Consider the following 20,806-nt stretch of genomic DNA (forward strand, 5'->3'; position numbering starts at 1 on the left):
TAGTATTTTCAGTGTTAATTTTTTCACAATATCAGTTTTTTTTTTAATGAACCATCTTGTACACCTGTACTTTTTGATCTCCTGTACAGTGTTTAAAATGATCTTGATTTCTTTCTGTGTCTTTATTTTTGGATCTGTTTCTTGTTATGTCAGAAAACAGATTTATATTTATTTTTTTGTTGATTATATCCTCATGATAATAACAGTAAGAGAACATTTATTTAGTACTTAATATGTATCTGATATTACACTAAATACTTTACATGTATTAACCCATTTAATCCTTAAAACAATCTTATGAAATAGGTGTTATTGTCATCCTGTTATGCTGGTAACAGGATAACAAGGCATTTAATCCTTAAAACAATCTTATGAAATAGGTGTTATTGTCATCCTGTTATGCTGGTAATAGGATAACAAGCACTTGTTATCTCAGATTCTTATACTTAGGAGCAGCACTAGGATTTGAACCCAAACAGGCTTTTATCTACGTTCTTCAGCCCCATGGTATATTGACTTTCAAGTATAATGACTACTGATGATTTCTGTACCAATTCCTAGTCACTTTTTGGAAACAAATCTATTCATTAACTTTTTTGACTAATTCTAGAAAGTAACAGTTTACCTGAAAACTGCATTTCTCATTCCAAAGAAGTGTTGTTTCTAGATTACTCAAGTTCATCATTGTTACTCCATGGTCTAAAAGTATCATTTGCTTTCATCTCTTTGATACTTCTCAGTCTCATCCTTCTCAAAACAGAACTCCACCTCTTTACCAAGTTACTTCATAAAACATCTTCTGCAAGTGTTCTCTAATAATATGCCTTCCTCAGTGTGGTGGTATATGAGAGCTACTATTATTTTTAAAGTAATGCATATTGATTGTATTGGGACATATAGAAACAATTTTAAATGTAAACAAAAGTATAAAATTACCCTCCTTTTCCACGTTTAAGTTGAACTATGTTGTTTTCATAGTCACCATCTTGTCTTTTTACCCCCATTAGACTGTACAATTCATAAAGGAAAAAAGAGACCCCTAAAATTTTTCACTCCTTTAACACCCCCTCCCTACCTTGTATACTGCTTGCTTTGTGATAGACATTCCATAAAATTATGAGTTTTTAAATGTTTTTCTACAATATCAAAATTTCTCTAGGAAGATAGATCAAAATGATAAAATCTTATATATTTAAGCAGACAGTCAAGGCAAGAGCACCCAATAAATAGCTGTTATCACTTATAGGATATATCACATTTATTTGCAGGAAGGAGATGTATCTCTGAGCAGGGGTTTTTGTGATCCTCCTCATTTATCATATCTGTTCTGATTGTGTCCTAGGTAGTTTTCACACAAAGCATTTGTCTTTGAGGAACCCAGATATTCAGATCTGTCACAATTACCACGTAGTTAAATAAATAACTCAGTAATTACGTATTAGAGTAAAACTATACAACCACTGTGTGTCTCTCTCAAAATTAGATTGTCTATGTTACCGACTAAGAGATGTCTTATTTTTGTATTTCCCTTAGAGCCTTGCTGGAGCTTGTAGCAAACAAAATATAGGTACTAAATAAGTACGTGTTGAAGAAGTACCACAGAATATTTTCAACATTAGATGATCTGTGAGCTTTTTCTTAGAAAAAAATCCCAGGTAAGGTTCTGATTCTCTCTAGAATATGTTTTCCTTCTAGGTTTATTGGAATTGCTCAAAGCAGAGTTTCTTCTTGGGGTTCTTGATTCTACTTTAGTGGATATGAGAGGGGCTGGGAGAGGTTATGGTTATTCTTCAGGAAAGTTACAATACATATACCAAATAAACAGCACCTTATTAGTAGAGTACTTTCTTTACTGCACTGTCCTAACCTACAGTTAGCACTTGCCTGTTTTTTACTTGGAATTTCTGAAGTCCTGGAATTTTATGAAGTCCTCAATTATGGAACTTAACTTTCACTTTGAATGTTTTAGTATATGTTTCTAAAATACCAGAACTATAGTATCTTCACATCTAAAAATTTACTTAATATCGGAGAATGTAATCATTCTCAAAACAAATTTTTAAAAATAATTTTCTTGAATCAGGACTCAGATAAGCTTCATATATTACAGTTGCTTGATTTGTCTTTAAATCCTCTTTTAATAAATAGGTTTCTGCTTCCACGTTCTTTTTTTTCCAGTTTATTTTTTGAAGAACCAGCTCTTTTGTTCTAGAAAGTTTGCCACGTAAAAGGTTTTGTTGATTATTTCCGTAGTTGTCATTTTATGTTTCCTGTTTAGTCCATAAACTAGTTGTTATGTATAGAGACTTGATCACATTCAAGATTGATTCTCTGACAAGAATGCTTCACTGGTGGCATTGTGTACTTCCACTAGGAAACACAGGTCTTATTGTCTTTTGGGTGGTCATTGCCTAGATATCTTCAATAGGTCAGTGATTCTCAGTGTGGACCACAGCCCCCATGTGGACCACATTCCCCATGATACTTTCTTTGGCCTACAAGGTCAAAACTTCTCATAACTGTAAGTTATTATTTGTCTTTTTCAATGTGTTCAAAGTTTTATTGTTGTTACAAAATCATTGATGGGTAAAAATGCTGCTACCTTAGCATGAATCAAGGAAGTAGCACCAAACTGAACTAGTTGTTTGTTATAGTCTTCACCATCATGTGAGTTTTTTTTTTAATCCATTTCATTTCAAATGTCACTGATGAAGGAATAAGTTAATTTTTAATTAATTTTGACCTTAAAACATGCCTTTAATATTCTGTGGGGCAAAATGAAAAATAGGCATAAAGTACTGTGCTTCAAAAGGAAATGTGATGATTCTTTTAGGGAAAGGCAGTTATGCAATTGTGTGAGTTACAAACTGGACTAGTCACTTTTTTCATTGAACATGTCTGCTTGGACGAATAACAGACAAACCAGGGTTCTTCACACTGGGAGTGTTTGGTAGAAAGCTAACAGTACTTACTAAAATTTGAGCTTTCAAGAGAAAGTTGAAGTTTTTGAAAACTTGCCTCTTAACATGGTAGCATGACAACATCCTGATACTTTTCCAATAAACTCAGTGCTGATTTAACAATTTATTTTTTATAGTGTATAAAGAAATTGTCAACATTTGGATAATCTGCGAAACAATCAATATTCTCCAGATGCTCTCTGCATGGATTACAAAATGGTCCATGAGTGGAAAAGGCAGTAAAACTCTAGCAGGGTAGAAGTTTACAGAATTCCAGATTCTACACTGCAGCTTACCTTTAGGAAACCACCGTTTGTCCATTTTGGTACTGTTTCAAATACGAATATCCAGGTGTTCAGTCATGGCTGACTCTTTGCAACCCCATGGACTGTAGCCCACTAGGCCTCTCTGTCCATGGAATTTTCCAGGCAAGAATACTGGAGTGGTTTGCCATTTTCTACTCCAGTGAATATCTATGGCTGTCTAAAAAGGCTAATAAAATGTTCCTTCCCATACAAAACTAGACAAATGAAGACAATGTATTGTGGTATATAGATTAATAAAATAGAATTGAGAGTCCAGAAATTTGTGGTAAATTGATTTTCAACAAAGGTGCCAGAGCAGTTTGATGAGGGAAGAATAGACTTTTCATGAAGTTGTTTTGGAACAACTAGATACCCACATGCAAAAGAATGAAGTTGAACCCATACTTCACATCATATACAAAAATAAACTTAAAATGTTTGCAAACCTAAACTTCAGAGCCTAAATCTTGAAACTCTTAGACGAAAATGTAGGGGTAAATTTTTGTGACTTTGTATTAGATGATAGTTTCTTAGATATGACAACCAACAGCAAAGGCAATGAAAGAAAAATGGACAAATTGAGATTCATCAAAATTTATAAAATTTTTGCTTTGAAATACACAATCTGCAGTGAAGAGGCAACTGTTATGGTGGGAGAAAACTTTGGCAAGTAATGTATCTGGTAAAGGATTTGTATAAAGAACTTGCAATACAACAATAAAAATACAGCTCATAGGAAAAGGCAGTTTTCATCTTTGGTGTATGTTTATACTCAACAGAAGTGGAAATATCTACACAAAGCCTTGTACATGGATGTTCATAGCAATTACTGATAATAGTCAAAAAGTGGAACAACACACATGTCCATTAGATGAATGGATTAATAAAATATGATATATCTAAAAGTAGAATATTCTCTGCCTATAAAAAGGAAGTATGATATATCCTACAACATCCCTTTCAATTCTGGAGCTACTGTGTATGCACGCAAAATGAAGCTGGATAGACTTGGATTCTTGTTCTGTCACTTACTTCATGATTAACCAACTGATTGAGCAAGCCTCTGTGATAGTGTTTGTCCCATACTGTAAAGATTCAGTGAGTTTACTGCTGCTGCTGGTCAGTCAGTAAGTCATGTCTGATTCTCCAACCCAAAGGACTGTAGCAAACCACCCCCTGGGGTTCTCCAGGCAAGAATACTGGAGTGGGTTGCTATTTCTTTCTTCAGGGGATCTTCCCAACGCAGGGACTGAACCTGCATCTCCTGCATTGGCAGGCAAATTCTTTACCTGAGCCACCCAGGAAAGCCATATACTCAGCAAACAAAAGTACTCAAATAATAGGTTTGTTCATGCTACCTTTTTTCTTAGAAGTTCCAAGAAAGAGAAGAGGGTATGATGGAGAATCAAGAACAGTCTGAGAGTAATTTTTTTCTTTATAAAGGAACTTATTATCTTGCAGATTCTTTTGTTAGTCTAGTCAAAATAATAGCACATGCTCAAAAAATATATGTGTATGTGTATAATGTGCTCAAAGTGTGTAAATTTTTTCCATATTCATCTCTTAACATTTGAAGCATTTTATGTTACTTTTTAAGAGTGAGAGTAGGAAAAAAAAAGTTGTCAGAATACAAGTGTAAAACTAAAACATCAAGAAAATTCAAGTAGAGTAACCATAAAAGTGCTTGGTCATATACTAGTATAGGGGTACAAAAGTCAGAATAACTGTTGTGTGGGAAGAGTTGGAGCCACATAGAATAAATATAAGTAGTTAATAGATGGTGAACTATATATATGAAAGTGAAATGTGTATTTTATTCACTATCAAATACCCAGCACAGTGACTGGCACAAAGTAGATTTACAATAAATATCTTCTAGATTAGTGAATGAGATGTCAGTTCAGTCAGTTCAGTTCAGTTGCTCAGTCGTGTCTGACTCTTTGCAACCCCATGAATCACAGCACACCAGGCCTCCCTGTCCATCACCAACTCCCAGAGTTCACTCAAACTCATGCCCATCAAGTCGGTGATGCCATCCAACCATCTCATCCTCTGTTGTCCCCTTCTCCTCCTGCCCCCAGTCCCTCCCAGCATCAGGGTCTTTTCTAATGAGTCAACTCTTCACATGAGGTGGCCAAAGTACTGGAGTTTCAGCTTCAGCATCATTCCTTCCAAAGAAATCCCAGGGCTGATCTTCAGAATGGACTGGCTGGATCTCCCTGCAGTCCAAGGGACTCTCAAAAATCTTCTCGAACACCACAGTTCAAAAGCATCAATTCTTCGGCACTCAGCTTTCTTCACAGTCCAACTCTCACATCCATACATGACCACAGGAAAAACCATAGCCTTGACCAGACGGACCTTTGTTAGCAAAGTAATGTCTCTGCTTTTGAAAATGCTATCTAGGTTGGTCATAACTTTCTTCCAAGGAGTAAGCATCTTTTAATTTCATGGCTGCAGTCACCATCTGATAGTGACTATTTAATAAAGCATTCCAGATTAAAAGATTAGAAGAGAGAAAATAAGTGAGAAAACTGAATAATTGCATTTTGGTTACTCTGCAAGTAAGAAGCAAAAATAAGTATACAAAGGAAAAAAACATCAGATTAACATACGAATTTTTTCACCTGTCCTATAGTATTTGGGAGACACAAAGCAATATGAAGACAAAGGGAAGAGTTTAAACCAAGCTATTTAATGGTATCCTCAGAAAATGTACAGTTTTCTTGGAAAATATTAAGGATAAAATCAGAAAAATAAGATCTAATTTTTGCTGCAGTAGTGCATATTCTAATGTTGGAATGATATAGGGCATGGCTCCTGCTCAAGGATGACACAAATTTTGAAGTATTCCACATTTCCCCTCAAGCCCTGGCCATACCTCCGCACCGCCCTCCCACTCCTAGGAGAAGCCCAGCTCCCTCAGGGCTTCTTGGGTCATGGACTTGCCCGCATAATGGCAGCAACCACCACTGAACTAGGGAGAAGCCATTGCTTGCAACTGAGATGTGGTACCCATTCATTTCATGTGTAGCTCTCCAACTAAAGCAACTAGGCACACATTGCATAGGGCTACTCCCACACAACAATACACCAGGAAGACTGGGATAGGTAAAATTTGATTTCAGAGACAAACAATTCAAAGCAATATGTTCCAAACAAAAGAGCAAAATAAAATCTCATGGGGAAAAAAAACTAATGAAGGTAAGTAATTTACCTGATAAAAGAGTATAAAGACATGGTCATTAAAATGCTCATTGAACAGAGGATGAGATGGTTGGATGGCATCACCAACGCGATGGATGTGAGTTTGAGTAGGCTCCAGGGTTGGTGGTAAACAGGGAAGCCTGGTATGCTGCAGTCCATGGGGTTGCAAAGAGTCAGACACGACTGAGTGACTGAACTGAAGTGAACTCAAGAATGGAGGAACTCAGAGCTTCAACAAAGACTTAGAACATAAAAGAATTAACCAATCAGAACTGAAGAATAAATAGCTGAAATGAAAATTATACACTGGAAGTCATTAATAGCAGATTAGGTGATACAGAAAAATGCACAAGTGACCTGGAAATTATATAGTATGGTGGGAATCACCCAATCAGAACAGAAAAACAAAAATTTAATGATAATTAAAGGGACTTCTGGGAAAACATCAAGTGTACTAACATTCACATTATAGGGATCTCAGAAGGAGAAATGAGAGAGGAAGGGCTATAAAATGTATTTAATGAAATAATGACTGAAAACTTCCCAAACCCAGAATACCCAGGTCCAGTAAACACAGACTATCCCAAACAAGATGAACCCAAAGAGACATCAAGAAATACCATAACTAAGGATGGTAAGAATTAAAGAGAATGTTAAAGGCAGCAAGAGAAAAAGAGCCACATCTGAGGTATCCCCAGTAAGTTTATCAACTGATACTTCAGCAGAAACTTTGCAGACCAGAAGAGAGTAGTATAATGTCTTTAAAGTGGTGAAAGGAAATAATCTACAATCTAGGATACTCTACCCAGCAAGATGATCATTCAGATTTGGAGAGAATATCCCTAATAGTCAAAAGCAATGAGTTCATCATCACTAAACTGGCCTTACAAAAATGTTAACGGTATTATTATTTTAAGAAAAAAAAAGGCTATAATAAGAAATACAATACATGAAAGGAAAAATCTCAGTGGCAAGTGCAAGTAATAAAGGCAATGGATCTGCCAATGAAACAAGCTGATATGAAGATTAAAGCACAAAACTAAAATCAATTGTAACTACAATAAAGTGGGCTTCTCTGGTGGTTCAGATGATAAAAGAATCCACCTGCAATGTGGGAGACCAGAGTTTGATTCTTGGGTTGGGAAGATCCCCTGGAGGAGGGCATGGCAACCCACTCCAGTATTCTTGCCTGGGGAATCCCCTGGACAGAGGAGCCTGGCAAGGCTATAGTCCATGGAGTTACAAGGAGTTGGAAACAAAGCCCAGCACAGCACAAAAAACAGTAAATGGATAGACATAAAGATGTAAAATATGACATCAAAAATATAAAATGTGACGGGGAGTGAATTTTAAAATGTTTTGAACTGAAATGACTTAGTTTAAAAAAAGTAGGTGTAGATCAATATATGTGAAATTCATGATAGGCACAGATCAAAAATCTGAAATACATATGTGAAAATTAAAAAGAGGAAGCCAAACATAACAATAAAAATCATTAAACCACAAAGAAGAGACTAACAGAAAAAAGAACTACAAAAATAACCAGAAAAGTAACAGAATGGCAATAAATACTTATCTATCAATAATCACTCTAAATGGACTAAATACTCCAAAAGACAGAGTGGCTGACAGGATTTTTAAAATGCTAAACAAGACCCATGTGTATGCTGCCTACAAAAAACTCACTTCAGAGCTAAAAACAGACTGAAAATGAAGATATGGAAAGAATGTTCCATGCAAATGGGAAGAAAAAAAGCTACGGTAGCAGTACTCAAATTAGACAAAGTAGACTTTGAAACAAAGTATATTTTTTATAATAAAAGATAAAGGGGTCAATACAAGAAGAGGCTATTAATTTGTAAATGTGCACCTGTCAGCACTTAATATAGTAGCATCTAGGTATGTAAAGCAAATATTAAGAGATAGCAAGAAAGAAATTGACAGTAATACAGTAACAGTAGGGGACTTTATCTCCTGATTTATATCAATGGATAGATCATTCAGTCAAAAAATCAATAAGGAAAGATTGGCCTTAAATGACATGTTAGAAGAACTTAACAGACATGTACAAGGTTCAGTTCAGTCACTCAGTCGTGTCCGACTCTTTGTGACCCCATTAATCGCAGCATTCCAGGCCTCCCTGTCCATCACCAACTCCCAGAGCCTACCCAAACCCATGTCCATCGAGTTGGTGATGCCATCCAGCCGTCTCATCCTCTGTCGTCCCATTCTCCTCCTGCCCCTAACCCCTCCCAGCATAAGGTCTTTTCCAATGAGTCAACTCTTCGCATGAGGTGGCCAAAGTATTGGAGCTTCAGCTTCAGTCCTTCCAGTGAACACCCAGGACTGATCTCCTTTAGAATGGACTGGTTGGATCTCCTTGCAGTCCCAGGGACTCTCAAGAATCTTCTCCAACACCACAGTTCAAAACCATCAATTCTTCAGCACTCAGCTTTCTTCACAGTCCAACTCTCACATCCATGCATGACTACTGGAAAAACCATAGCCTTGACTAGACGGACCTTTGTTAGCAAAGTAATGTCTCTGCTTTTGAATATGTTGTCTAGGTTGGTCATAACTTTCCTTCCAAGGAGTAAGTGTCTTTTAATTTCATGGCTGCAGTCACCATCTGCAGTGATTTTGGAGCCCAAGAAAATAAAGTCTGACACTGTTTCCACTGTTTCCCCATCTATTTGCCATGAAGTGATGGGACCAGATGCCATGATCTTAGTTTTCTGAATGTTGAGCTTTAAGCCAACTTTTTTACTCTCCTCTTTCACTTTCATCAAGAGGCTTTTTAGTACTTCTTCACTTTTTGCCATAAGTGTGGTGTCATCTGCATATCTGAGGTTATTGATATTTCTCCTGGCAATCTTGACTCCAGCACAAGGTATTCCACCCCAAACAGCAGAATACACCTTATTTTCAAGTACATGTGGAACCTTCTCCAGAGTAGATTACATGCTAGGCCATAAAACAATTAGAAGTAAATTTAAGAAGACTGAAACTATATCAAGATTCTTTTCCAGTTACAACAGTATAATACTAGAAATCAAGAGAAGGAAAAATGGAAAAGCATACAGATACTAAACAACTTGTCCCAAAAAAAAGAAAGAAGCCAATGGGTTGATGAAGAAATTGAAGGGAAAACAAATACCTTGAGACAAATGAAAATAAAAACACCACTTCCCAAAATCTATAGGAAGCAGCAAAAGCTGTTCTAAGAAGGAAGGTTATATTGATACAGGCTTAACTCAAGACAAGAAAAATCTCAGAGGCAAGATGGGCTTGCGGTGAGCAGTAGTCAAGAAGCAGATTTTAAAAACAGTTTCTCTTCAAATCATTTCATGCTGACGAGCATCTTGATCCCATGGCAATGGCAGCAGTAAAATGGGCAATGTTGAACAGAACTAGCTTGAAACATATTTTCGCATTCAAAATGGAACCTTATATTGTGTTTGTCATAAATCTACATGATCTTCTCTTCCAGATGACTATAATTGCAAAGTAGACAATTTTGTGACATGTGATGGGAGGATAATACACCCTTCCATGGACATCCCATGTGAACACACAGAACCTATGCCTCAGCCAGATCCTGTACATAATAATGAAAAAACATATGATCTAGTGCTGAAAACCAAATTAGAAGAAAAAAGAGAACACTTTGAGCAAGGACCTATGATAGAACAACTTAGCACCATAGGTATCCTCATGGACAGAATCATAGACGTTGTAGGAAACCTAATCCTCCAAAAGACAGGTGATAATGAGGTTTTCAGGATCCAAAGGGAAATGTTATCCTTAATCTCATTTGCTGTTTGAGAAAATACAATTGGGTATGCATGTGTGTGTGTGTGCTCAGTTGCTTCAGTTGTGTCCAACTCTTTGTAACCCTCTACTGTAGCCAACCAGGCTCCTCTGTCCATGGGATTCTCCAGGCAAGAATGCGGAAGTGGGTTGCCCTACCCTCCTCTGGGGAATCTTCCCAACCCAGGGATCAAACCCAGGTTTCCTGCATTGCAGGCAGATTCTTTACCCCGAGACACCGAGGAAGCACACGATTTGGTATATCACTAATATACAGTAAAATCATAATAAAATGTCTTCACATACAAAAAAGAAAAAAAGTGACCTGATTTAGAACAAGCAAAGCCCAAAGTCAAGAGAAAGAAGGAAATAATAAATATCAGAGTGGAAATACATAAAACAGCAAAAAAAAAAAAAACAAAAACCAAGAGCTGAATTTTTGAGAGGATAAGCAAAATCAGTAAACCTTTAGCCAGACTCATTAAGAAAAATGAGAGAGGGCCCAAATAAAATTAGAAATGAAAAAAGTTATTAATGTAACCAATATCACAGATATATAAACAATCATAAGAGAATACTACTAATAGCTATATACCAACAAATTGGACAGTCTGGAAAAAGTGAATAAGTTTTTCAAAATATACAATCTTCCAAGACTAAACCAAGAAGGATATAAAAAATTTGAACAGACCAATTTCTAGTATTAAAATTGAATCAGTAACTGAAAAACTTCTAACAAAAGTCCAGGACTAGAGAGCTTCCCAGAGGAATTCTACCAAACATTTACAGGATAGTTAATACCTTTCCTCAAAACTATCAAAAAAACTGCAGAGCAGAGAACACTTCAAACTTCTCCTATGAGGCCAGCATTACCCTGTACCAAAACAAAAGACACTTTAAAGAAAATTACAGACCAATATCCCTAATAAACAGAAATGCAAAAATCCTCAACAAAATAATAGTGAATGAAATTCAACAATACACAAAAAGGATCATACATCAATCATGATTAAGTGAGATTTATTCCAAGGATATAAGAATGGTTCAACATCCATAAGTCAGTCATTATGGTATATCACATTAACAATACCAAGGCTAAAAATCACATTATCATCTCAATAGATGCAGGAAAAGAATTTGACAAAATTCAACATCTGTTCATAATTTAAAACTCTTAATAAAGGTGACATAGAGGAAACGTACTTCAACATATTAAAAGCCATTTATAATAAACTTATAGTTAACGTTCTCTAAGACCAAGAACAAGAGAAGGATGCCTACTCTCAGCATTTCTATTCAACATGATATTGGAAGTCTTACCATTGCAATCAAACAAGGAAAAGGCATTCAAATTGGAAGGGAAGAAATAAAATGGTCACTATTTGGAAATGACATGATAGAATGGAATATTACTCAACCATAAAAAGGATGAAATTTTGCCATTTGCAACAACATGGATAGACCTGGAAAGTATTGTTCTTAGTGAAATTGGTCAGAGAAAGACAAATATGGCACGTTTTCACTTACATGTGGACTAAAAAATAAAACAGACTCACAGATACAGAGAACAAACTAGCCGTTGGTTACCAGAGGAGAGAGGGATGGAGGAAAGGACAAGACTGGTTAAGGGAATTAAGAGGTACAAACTATTATTAGATATAAAATAAGATACAAAGATGTAATAGCACAGGGAACATAGCCAGTACTTTATAATAACTTTATATGAGTATAATCTGTAAAATACTATGTCACAGAATTCCCCGGCTGTCCAGTGGTTAGGAGTTGGCAACTTCACTGCCGTGTCCCTGGTTCAGTTCCTGGGCAGGAAACTTAAGATCCCACAAGCTGCTCAATGTGGCCAAAAACACAAATCACTGTGTTCTATGCCTGAAATTAATATGTCAACTACATTTCATTTAAAAAATGAAATATATGATTGAAATAGGAAGACATGAAATAAAAGATACAGAAGTGAGCAAAAGGTTATGAAGTATACAGGTTTAAATACTTGCTGAGAAGTGTTTATGTGTGACCTAATCTTTTTAAGTAAATTAGAATAAAATTTTTTTAATATGTAAAGAGTATTCAGGGGAAGGTGTAGTAAAGCATATTTATCTCACCTTTTGGGGTAAATTAATTTTTGACATTGAAAAATAATTTTAAGTATGAGTAGCCCTTGCTATCCTGACTTTCACTATATTATCTCAGACACTAGATAAACTAAATTTTCACACAGACTCATTACAAGCCATCCACAGGTTCAAAACTAAATAGTTTGGGATAATACAGTATCCCTTGGTATTCAAACTTTGGATCCAAATATATTAAGGTAATAAGGGCTACTTGTATATTTGTTGAAATATGTAAAGGAAACATAGAACAAAAAAATAATGTACACCTTCCAGAAAGTTAGAAAAAAAGGAAAAATGGGAGAGGAGAAAAGAGGAAGTTTAAAAATAGGTAATCTATCCTTTCACTCTTCTTTGCTTGGTTCATGTCTTGATGTAACAGTAGCTGTAAGTCTGGGAAGGGAGACTCCCCAGACCACTAAGGACTTGGCAGAGTGTATGCACACACTTGTAAGGGCCAGCTGTGTGCACTCACTGGGTCCAAGTTCTGGCTGAGGCCTCCCTGTCCTGGACTACAGTGAGGATGGATGCTGCGCACAGGGGTCTAAACTGGCTGTAGTGTGAGAATGTGTGTGGACATCTGCTTTGAATGTCCTCAGTCCAAGGTGGGCACAGACATTTGCAAGGACATGGAGGGCACAGTTAGCAGGAGAGACCTGAGGTTTTTGGACTCCTCGCATGACACAATGTGAGTGGGCATTACTGGCCTCTGTCGGAACACCTGCAGTCTATCCAAGTGTGTCACAATTCTACTCCCACACTATTCTATAGACTGTTCTTGGAAAATCCACTAAAGCATTCCTATAGTTGCCGACAGCCTTATCCCACCCCCACACTTGAACACTCATTCTCCGGTTAAAAAGCTATGTTACTTATGTTTCTGTAGCAGTTTAGTGAACTTAAAGCAATCTGAGAAAAGAGACACACACAAAAAGTACTCCATCAAAATGAGAAGCAGAAAATAACAGGGAAAGTGTGCTTACTTTCTTCTCTTCCATTATTCATTCACACTTTGATCTAAAAAAAAGCCATAGTTGAGACCAATCTAGTTAGGCTTTATATTGTGGGGCAGCAGTGACTCGACGTTGGGTATCAGAGAAGCAGAGTAAGTAAGGATGGTGTCTGTGTGTAGTGTAATGGGATGGGGATCGGGGGTAGTAGCAGCAACAGGAGATAAGTTGCATGCAGGGAAGCTGATCAAATAAGGAAACAAAGAGAGGATAATGGGAGCCTGTGATACTGCAGTAGCATCAGTACACCTAGCTCCCAGATCTTGGTTTCTAAATACTATTCTCTTCCAACAGGAACCAGGGCTCTCTGAGAAATGGCTGACTTCAGGACTGGTACAGAGGTAGTACAAGGTAAGTGGAAGATCTTGCTGTGTTAAAAGTAAGAAGGTGCTCAAAGAGTCAAGTGGGTACAGAAGACATTTTGAAGGGCCTCCTGCTGGCTAATGTTGAGACTCTACATCAGAAATAAATGATGATAATAACAGATTCTAGTCCAGTGAATTTTAAAGTAGAAATTTATGAGTCCACAAAGATAAAAACTTTTTAAAAATAAATAAGGAAAAGAGAAAGCTTCTTTTTATAGTAGAGGACCAACTGATGAATGTAGTTGGAATTATGGCATTAGAAAATCACCATTTGGCAACCCCTGTAGTGTTTTAAGTCTTCCCTATAAAACACTGATTACATAAAGGAGAAATAACTAGAAATTCCCTGATGGTCCAGTCGTTAGGATTTTGCACTTTAAAACTGCTGTGTTCAGGTTTAATCCCTGGTTAGGGACTTAAGATCCCACAAGCTACACGGTGCAGCCAAAAAAAAAAAGGAAAAGTAACTATGATAGAGAAACCTGGCAGGCCCTACTTTATTTGAGTGATTTAGAGTTAACATTGCCAGTGTTGGGACAGATCAAAATTGTGTTGCACCTAATATCTAATGTGAGGGAGTAAGGAAACATTATCACCTCTGTGATATTTGTATGTTACAAATGCATGAAGTGAATCTGATCATGAGGAAAATCAGACAAACCCAGATTGAGGGATATTCTTCAAAATACCTGGCCAGTAATCTTCAAAAGTGTAAATTCTTGAAAGTCAAGGAGATTTATAAGAACTGTTTCAGGTTGAAGGATCCTAAAGAGACTGAACTGAACTGAACTGAAAGACTTGACAACAAAATGAAATATGTGATCCCAGCTAAGCCATCCCTGGACTCTGACCTACAGAAACTGAGATAATAAATAGGTACTGTTTTAAACCACTAAGTTTTTGGTAATTTGTGACATGATAAAGAATACTAATCTATAGGTGATTTTACTCAGGGGACATAGGTACAAAAATCTTGAACAAAAGATTAGCAGACAGAACCCAGCAATTCATGAAGATGATACTATGTCACAAATAAGATAGCTTTCTCTGAAATGTCATGTCCACCTTCAGGGGATCTTCCCAACCCAGGGATCGGACCCAGGTCTCCTGCATTGCAGGCAGATTCTTTACTGTCTGAGCCACCAGGGAAGCCCAAGAAATAGAAAGTGAGTTTAACATATGACCATCATCAATAATTAACCACCGTAACAGAATAAAGAAGATAGAATCTCATTATTACCACAAAAGATACAGAAAAACCTCATCACACTCACAATCCATTTGTGATTGCTACTCTCAAAAAACAAATTATGCCTTTAGTAAGTATTATTTTTAATGATGAATTATTTAATACTTTTCCTCAGTTCAGTAATGAGCTATGGATACCTACTATCTCACTTTTATTCAGCATTTTATGAGGTGCTAACTAGTTTGAAAGATAAATAAAATGCATAAGAATTGAAAGGAAAAAAATCCAAATAACCTATATATTAATAAAAATTATACTAAACTTTAGAAAGCTTCCTGGATACAAGATCAATATGTGACTATGAAGTTTGTTTTTATCTTCCAGTATCAAATATAAAGTGAAATTTTTCACCAGACTACATTGATTAGGAGAAACAAGGTCTTGGGAGAAATTCATCTATAAAAGGAACAGGATGATAGCATTCAAGTCCTCCAGAACCACCACTGTGGTGACTTCAAGAAACTCATCTGTAAATAGACTGCAAAGTTCAAATAACTGCAAGAGTTAGCCTCTCTAGTTGCCAGGATCCCTTATTCAGGTGTCATAAATGATGCCTGAATTCTTAATGTCTTAATGTATTCCAAATGTCTTTGTGTAGCCTGAACATAAATATAAAGGTATATATTAATGTACAAATATCTATATAGATAGATAGATAACCATTAGGATATAGTACAGGCAACTCTTAAGTATCTTTTTGACTTAATGGTAATGTATCTTGGCGATAAATCCAGATGACAAGTATATCTACTACATTATTAATTTTGTAACTGTCAGACTGTTTAGTTTGACATAATTCAAGCTTACAGAAGAATTGCAAGAAGAGTACAATGAACTGTAGTATACCTTCTCTCAGATTCACCAGTTGTAGGCATTTGGGCTGCATTTGCTTCATATTTGCTTTCAGTTCAGTTCAGTCGCTCAGTCGTCTCCGACTCTTTGTGACCCCATGAATCGCAGCAAGCCAGGCCTCCCTGTCGATTACCATCTCCCGGAGTTCACTCAGACTCACGTCCATCGAGTCAGAGATGCCATCCAGCCATGTCATCCTCTGTCGTCCCCTTCTCCTCCTACCCCCAATCCCTCCCAGCATCAGAGTCTTTTCCAATGAGTCAACTATTCGCATGAGGTGGCCAAAGTACTGGAGCTTCAGCTTTAGCATCGTTCCTTCCAAAGAAATCCCAGGGCTGATCTCCTTCAGAATGGACTGGTTGGATCTCCTTGCATTCCAAGGGACTCTCAAGAGTCTTCTCCAAAACCACAGTTCAAAAGCGTCAATTCTTTGGCGCTCAGCCTTCTTCACAGTCCAACTCTCACATCCATAAATGACCACTGGAAAAACCATAGCCTTGACTAGACAGACCTTAGTCGGCAAAGTAATGTCTCTGCTTTTGAACATACTATCTAGGTTGGTCATAACTTTTCTTCCAAGGAGCAAGCGTCTTTTAATTTCATGGCTGCAGTCACCATCTGCAGTGGAGCCCAAAAAAATAAAGTCTGACACTGTTTCTACTGTTTCCCATCTATTTCCCATGAAGTGATGGGACCAGATGCCATGATCTTCGTTTCTGAATGTTGAGCTTTAAGCCAACTTTTTCACTCTCCTCTTTCACTTTCATCAAGAGGCTTTTTAGCTCCTCTTCACTTTCTGCCATAAGGGTGGTGTCATCTGCATATCTGAGGTTAGTGATATTTCTGCCGGCAATCTTGATTCCAGCTTGTGTTTCTTCCAGCCCAGCGTTTCTCATGATGTACTCTGCATAGAAGTTAAATGAGCAGGGTGACAATATACAGCCTTGACGTACTCCTTTTCCTATTTGGAACCAGTCTGTTGTTCCGTGTCCAGTTCTAACTGTTGCTTCCTGACCAGCATACAGATTTCTCAAGAGGCAGGTTAGGTGGTCTGGTATTCCCGTCTCTTTCAGAATTTTCCACAGTTGATTGTGATCCACACAGTCAAAGGCTTTGGCATAGTCAAAGCAGAAATAGATGTTTTTTCTGGAACTCTCTTGCTTTTTTGATGATCCAGTGGATGTTGGCAATTTGATCTCTGGTTCCTCTGCCTTTTCTAAAACCAGCTTGAACATCACAGTTCATGGTTCATGTATTGCTGAAGCCTGGCTTGGAGAATTTTGAGCATTACTTTACTAGTGTGTGAGATGAGTGCAATTGTGTGGTAGTTTGAGCATTCTTTGGCATTGCCTTTCTTTGGAATTGGAATGAAAACTGACCTTTTCCAGTCCTGTGACCACTGCTGAGTTTTCCAAACTTGCTGGCATATTGAGTGCAGCATTTTCACAGCATCATCTTTCAGGATTTGAAATAGCTCAACTGGAATTCCATCACTCCACTAGCTTTGTTCATAGTGATGCTTCCTAAGGCCCACTTGACTTCACATTCCAGATGTCTGGCTCTAGGTGAGTGATCATACCATTGTGATTATCTGGGTCATGAAGATCTTTTTTGTACAGTTCTTCTGTGTATTCTTGCCACCTCTTCTTAATATCTTCTGCTTCTGTTAGGTCCATACCATTTCTGTCCTTTATCGAGCCCATCTTTGCATGAAATGTTCCCTTGGTATCTCTGATTTTCTTGAATAGATCTCTAGTCTTTCCCATTCTGTTGTTTTCCTCTATTTCTTTGCATTGATCGCTGAAGAAGGCTTTCTTATCTCTTCTTGCTATTCTTTGGAACTCTGCATTCAGATGCTTCTATCTTTCCTTTTCTCCTTTGCTTTTTGCCTCTCTTCTTTTCACAGCTATTTGTAAGGCCTCCCCAGACAGCCATTTTGCTTTTTTGCATTCCTTTTCTATGGGGATGATCTTGATCCCTGTCTCCTGTACAATGTCATGAACCTCATTCCATAGTTCATCAGGCACTCTATATCAGATCTAGGCCCTTAAATCTATTCCTCACTTCCACTGTATAATCATAAGGGATTTGATTTAGGTCCTATCTGAATGGTCTAGCGGTTTTCCCTACTTTCTTCAATTTCAGTCTGAATTTGGTAATAAGGAGCTCATGATCTGAGCCACAGTCAGCTCCTGGTCTTGTTTTTGTTGACTGTATAGAGCTTCTCCCTCTTTGGCTGCAAAGAATATAATCAATCTGATTTTGGTGTTGACAATCTGGTGATGTCCATGTGTAGTTTTCTCTTGTGTTGTTGGAAGAGGGTGTTTGCTATGACCAGTGCATTTTCTTGTCAAAACTCTGTTAGTCTTTGCCCTGCTTCATTCCGCATTCCAAGGCCAAATTTGCCGGTTACTCCAGGTGTTTCTTGACTTCCTACTTTTGCATTCCAGTCCCCTATAATGAAAAGGACATCTTTTGGGGGTGTTAGTTCTAAAAGGTCTTGTAGGTCTTTATAAAACCATTCAACTTCAGTTTCTTGAGCATTACTGGTTGGGGCATAAACTTGGATAACTGATATTGAATGGTTTTCCTTGGAGACGAACAGAGATCATTCTGTCGTTTTTGAGATTGCATCCAAGTACTGCATTTCGGACTCTTGTTGACCTCATATGATGGCTACTCCATTTCTTCTGAGGGATTCCTGCCTGCAGTAGTAGATATAATGGTCATCTGAGTTAAATTCACCCATTCCAGTCCATTTTAGTTAGCTGATTCCTAGAATGTCGATGTTCACCCTTGCCATCTCCTGTTTGACCACTTCCAATTTGCCTTGATTCATGGACCTGACATTCCAGGTTCCTATGCAATAGTGCTCTTTATAGCATCGGATCTTGCTTCTATCACCAGTCACATCCACATCTGGGTATTGTTTTTGCTTTGGCTCCATCCCTTCATTCTTTCTGGAGTTATTTCTCCACTGATTTCCAGTAGCATATTGGGCACCTAATGACCTGGGGAGTTCCTCTTTTCGTATCCTATCATTTTGCCTTTTCATACTGTTCATGGGGTTCTAAAGGCAAGAATACTGAAGTGGCTTGCCATTCCCTTCTCCAGTGGACCACATTCTGTCAGACCTCTCCACCATGACCCACCTGTCTTGGGTTGCCCTGCAGGCATGGCTTGGTTTCATTGAGTTAGACAAGGCTGTGGTCCTAGTGTGATTAGATTGACTAGTTTTCTGTGAGTATGGTTTCAATGTGTCTGCCCTCTGATGCCCTCTTGCAACACCTACCATCGTACTTGGATTTCTTTTACTTTGTGTGTGGGGTATCTCTTCACAGCTGCTCCAGCAAAGCACAGCCATTGCTCCTTACCTTGGACGAGGGGTATCTCCTTACTGCCGCCCTCCTGACCTTCAACGTGGGATAGCTCCTCTAGGCCCTCCTGCGCCTGCGCAGCCCGGGCTCCTCGGGTTGCTCCTCCCTGCTGCGGGCCCTGGCCTCGGCGTGGGTGGCTCCTCCCAGCTGCTGCCCCTGGCCTTGGGCTCCGGGTGGCTCCTCAGCATCACCGCCCGGTGCACTAAGCAGAGGCGGCTGCGCTTTATCACTCCCTTTTCCCTTCTTTCATCATGTTTCTCTGTCTGTGTTTTTCTGATCCATTTGAAAGCAGGTTGCTTAAATTATGTCCCTTTACCCCTTAATCTTTCAGTGTGTAGTTCTTAAAAATAAGGACATTCTCTTTAATAAACAGAATACAATATTATAAAATTAAGAAGATTCAACAAAATACAAAATTATTCATATGTAGTCCATATTCTGATTTTATCAATTGTCCTAATAATACCCTCTTATACTAATTTTCTTCCTGATCCAGGATCCCACTCAGTATTGAGTATTTGGTCTTGTTTCTCTAGTTTCTTTTTAATCTGAAATAGTTGTCAGCCTACTTTCTTTCCTGATATTGACATTTTTGAAGAGCTTTTTCCATTTGTATGCTTGTATGATTGATGCTGTCACTCAGTTGTGTCCAACTCTTTGCAACCCCATGGACTCTATCCCACCAGGCTTCTCTGTCCACCAGATTTCCTAGGCAAGAATACTGGAATGGGTTGCTATTTCCTCCTCCAGGGGATCTTCCCGACCCAGGAATCAAACCCGCGTCTCTTGTATCTTCTGCATTGGCATGTGGGTTCTTTACCACTGAGCCACCTGGGAAGCCCCTTCTGTAATCTCATTCATTTTACTTGATGTAGAGTTGAGAAAAAAGGAATTGAATTGGCCCTAATGGCTCTTTCTTTACCTACTTCAGATTCTGAGTTTGCTTAGAGGAAGAACAGGTTGGTATTAGCTCTGTAGACAGGACATAAGGTGGGGGGTTCTTTGCAAGGGGTTCCCTCTCTACTGAAGTTCTTTCTTATGCATGGTTCTCTATGAAGAAAATGAGAGCTCAGGAGACCATGTGTGCTTTGCTATTTCTCAGCTTATAAATTCTTCTATGATGAATACTTTATTTACCCGGGGTGGCACTAGTGTGATGTGTGGGTATGAACCTCTTTTGCACTCTGGTTGATGACCATGAAGGGAAATACTCTAGTTTATCCTAATGTTATATGTTTTGGGAAGCAGCAATAACTGCTGTCTCCCTTTCCACCATGGGAAACAGTCCCTCAAAGGCCTAGAAGAGGTGTGGTCACTGGGTAAGTGGATGAGTGCCCTAAGGGGATAGGGTTGCCATAGTGTCCACTGATGTGGAGGCAAATCTTCTGTGAATGTGTGTTTGTGAGAATGTATAATATATACATACAATAAACACTTGGAAAGATGGAGGTAAAGGGGTCATATGTTCTGTAAATTCTCTGAAATCTAGCCTTTGAAAGTTTTAAAGCAGCCAAGTTAACAGTATCAATGGCAACATTACAG

General features: G+C 38.0%; 1 protein-coding gene and 1 pseudogene across 1 annotated transcript in view; both read left to right on the forward strand.

The window, feature by feature from the left end:
• The first annotated feature begins 1,522 nt into the window (after positions 1 to 1,522).
• The window catches only part of USP50 (ubiquitin specific peptidase 50), a 39,608-nt gene continuing 20,324 nt past the window's right edge, over positions 1,523 to 20,806 (forward strand). The window contains exons 1-2 of the mRNA XM_042252467.2: positions 1,523 to 1,655; positions 13,716 to 13,772. The gene's annotated coding sequence lies outside the window, so the exon portion shown is untranslated. The remainder of the gene's footprint in view (positions 1,656 to 13,715; positions 13,773 to 20,806) is intronic.
• On the forward strand, positions 6,305 to 12,709 carry LOC132660049 (large ribosomal subunit protein mL42-like; annotated as a pseudogene).

The sequence above is a fragment of the Ovis aries genome, chromosome 7 (assembly GCF_016772045.2).
Source record: "Ovis aries strain OAR_USU_Benz2616 breed Rambouillet chromosome 7, ARS-UI_Ramb_v3.0, whole genome shotgun sequence".
NCBI classification, from domain to species: domain Eukaryota; kingdom Metazoa; phylum Chordata; class Mammalia; order Artiodactyla; family Bovidae; genus Ovis; species Ovis aries.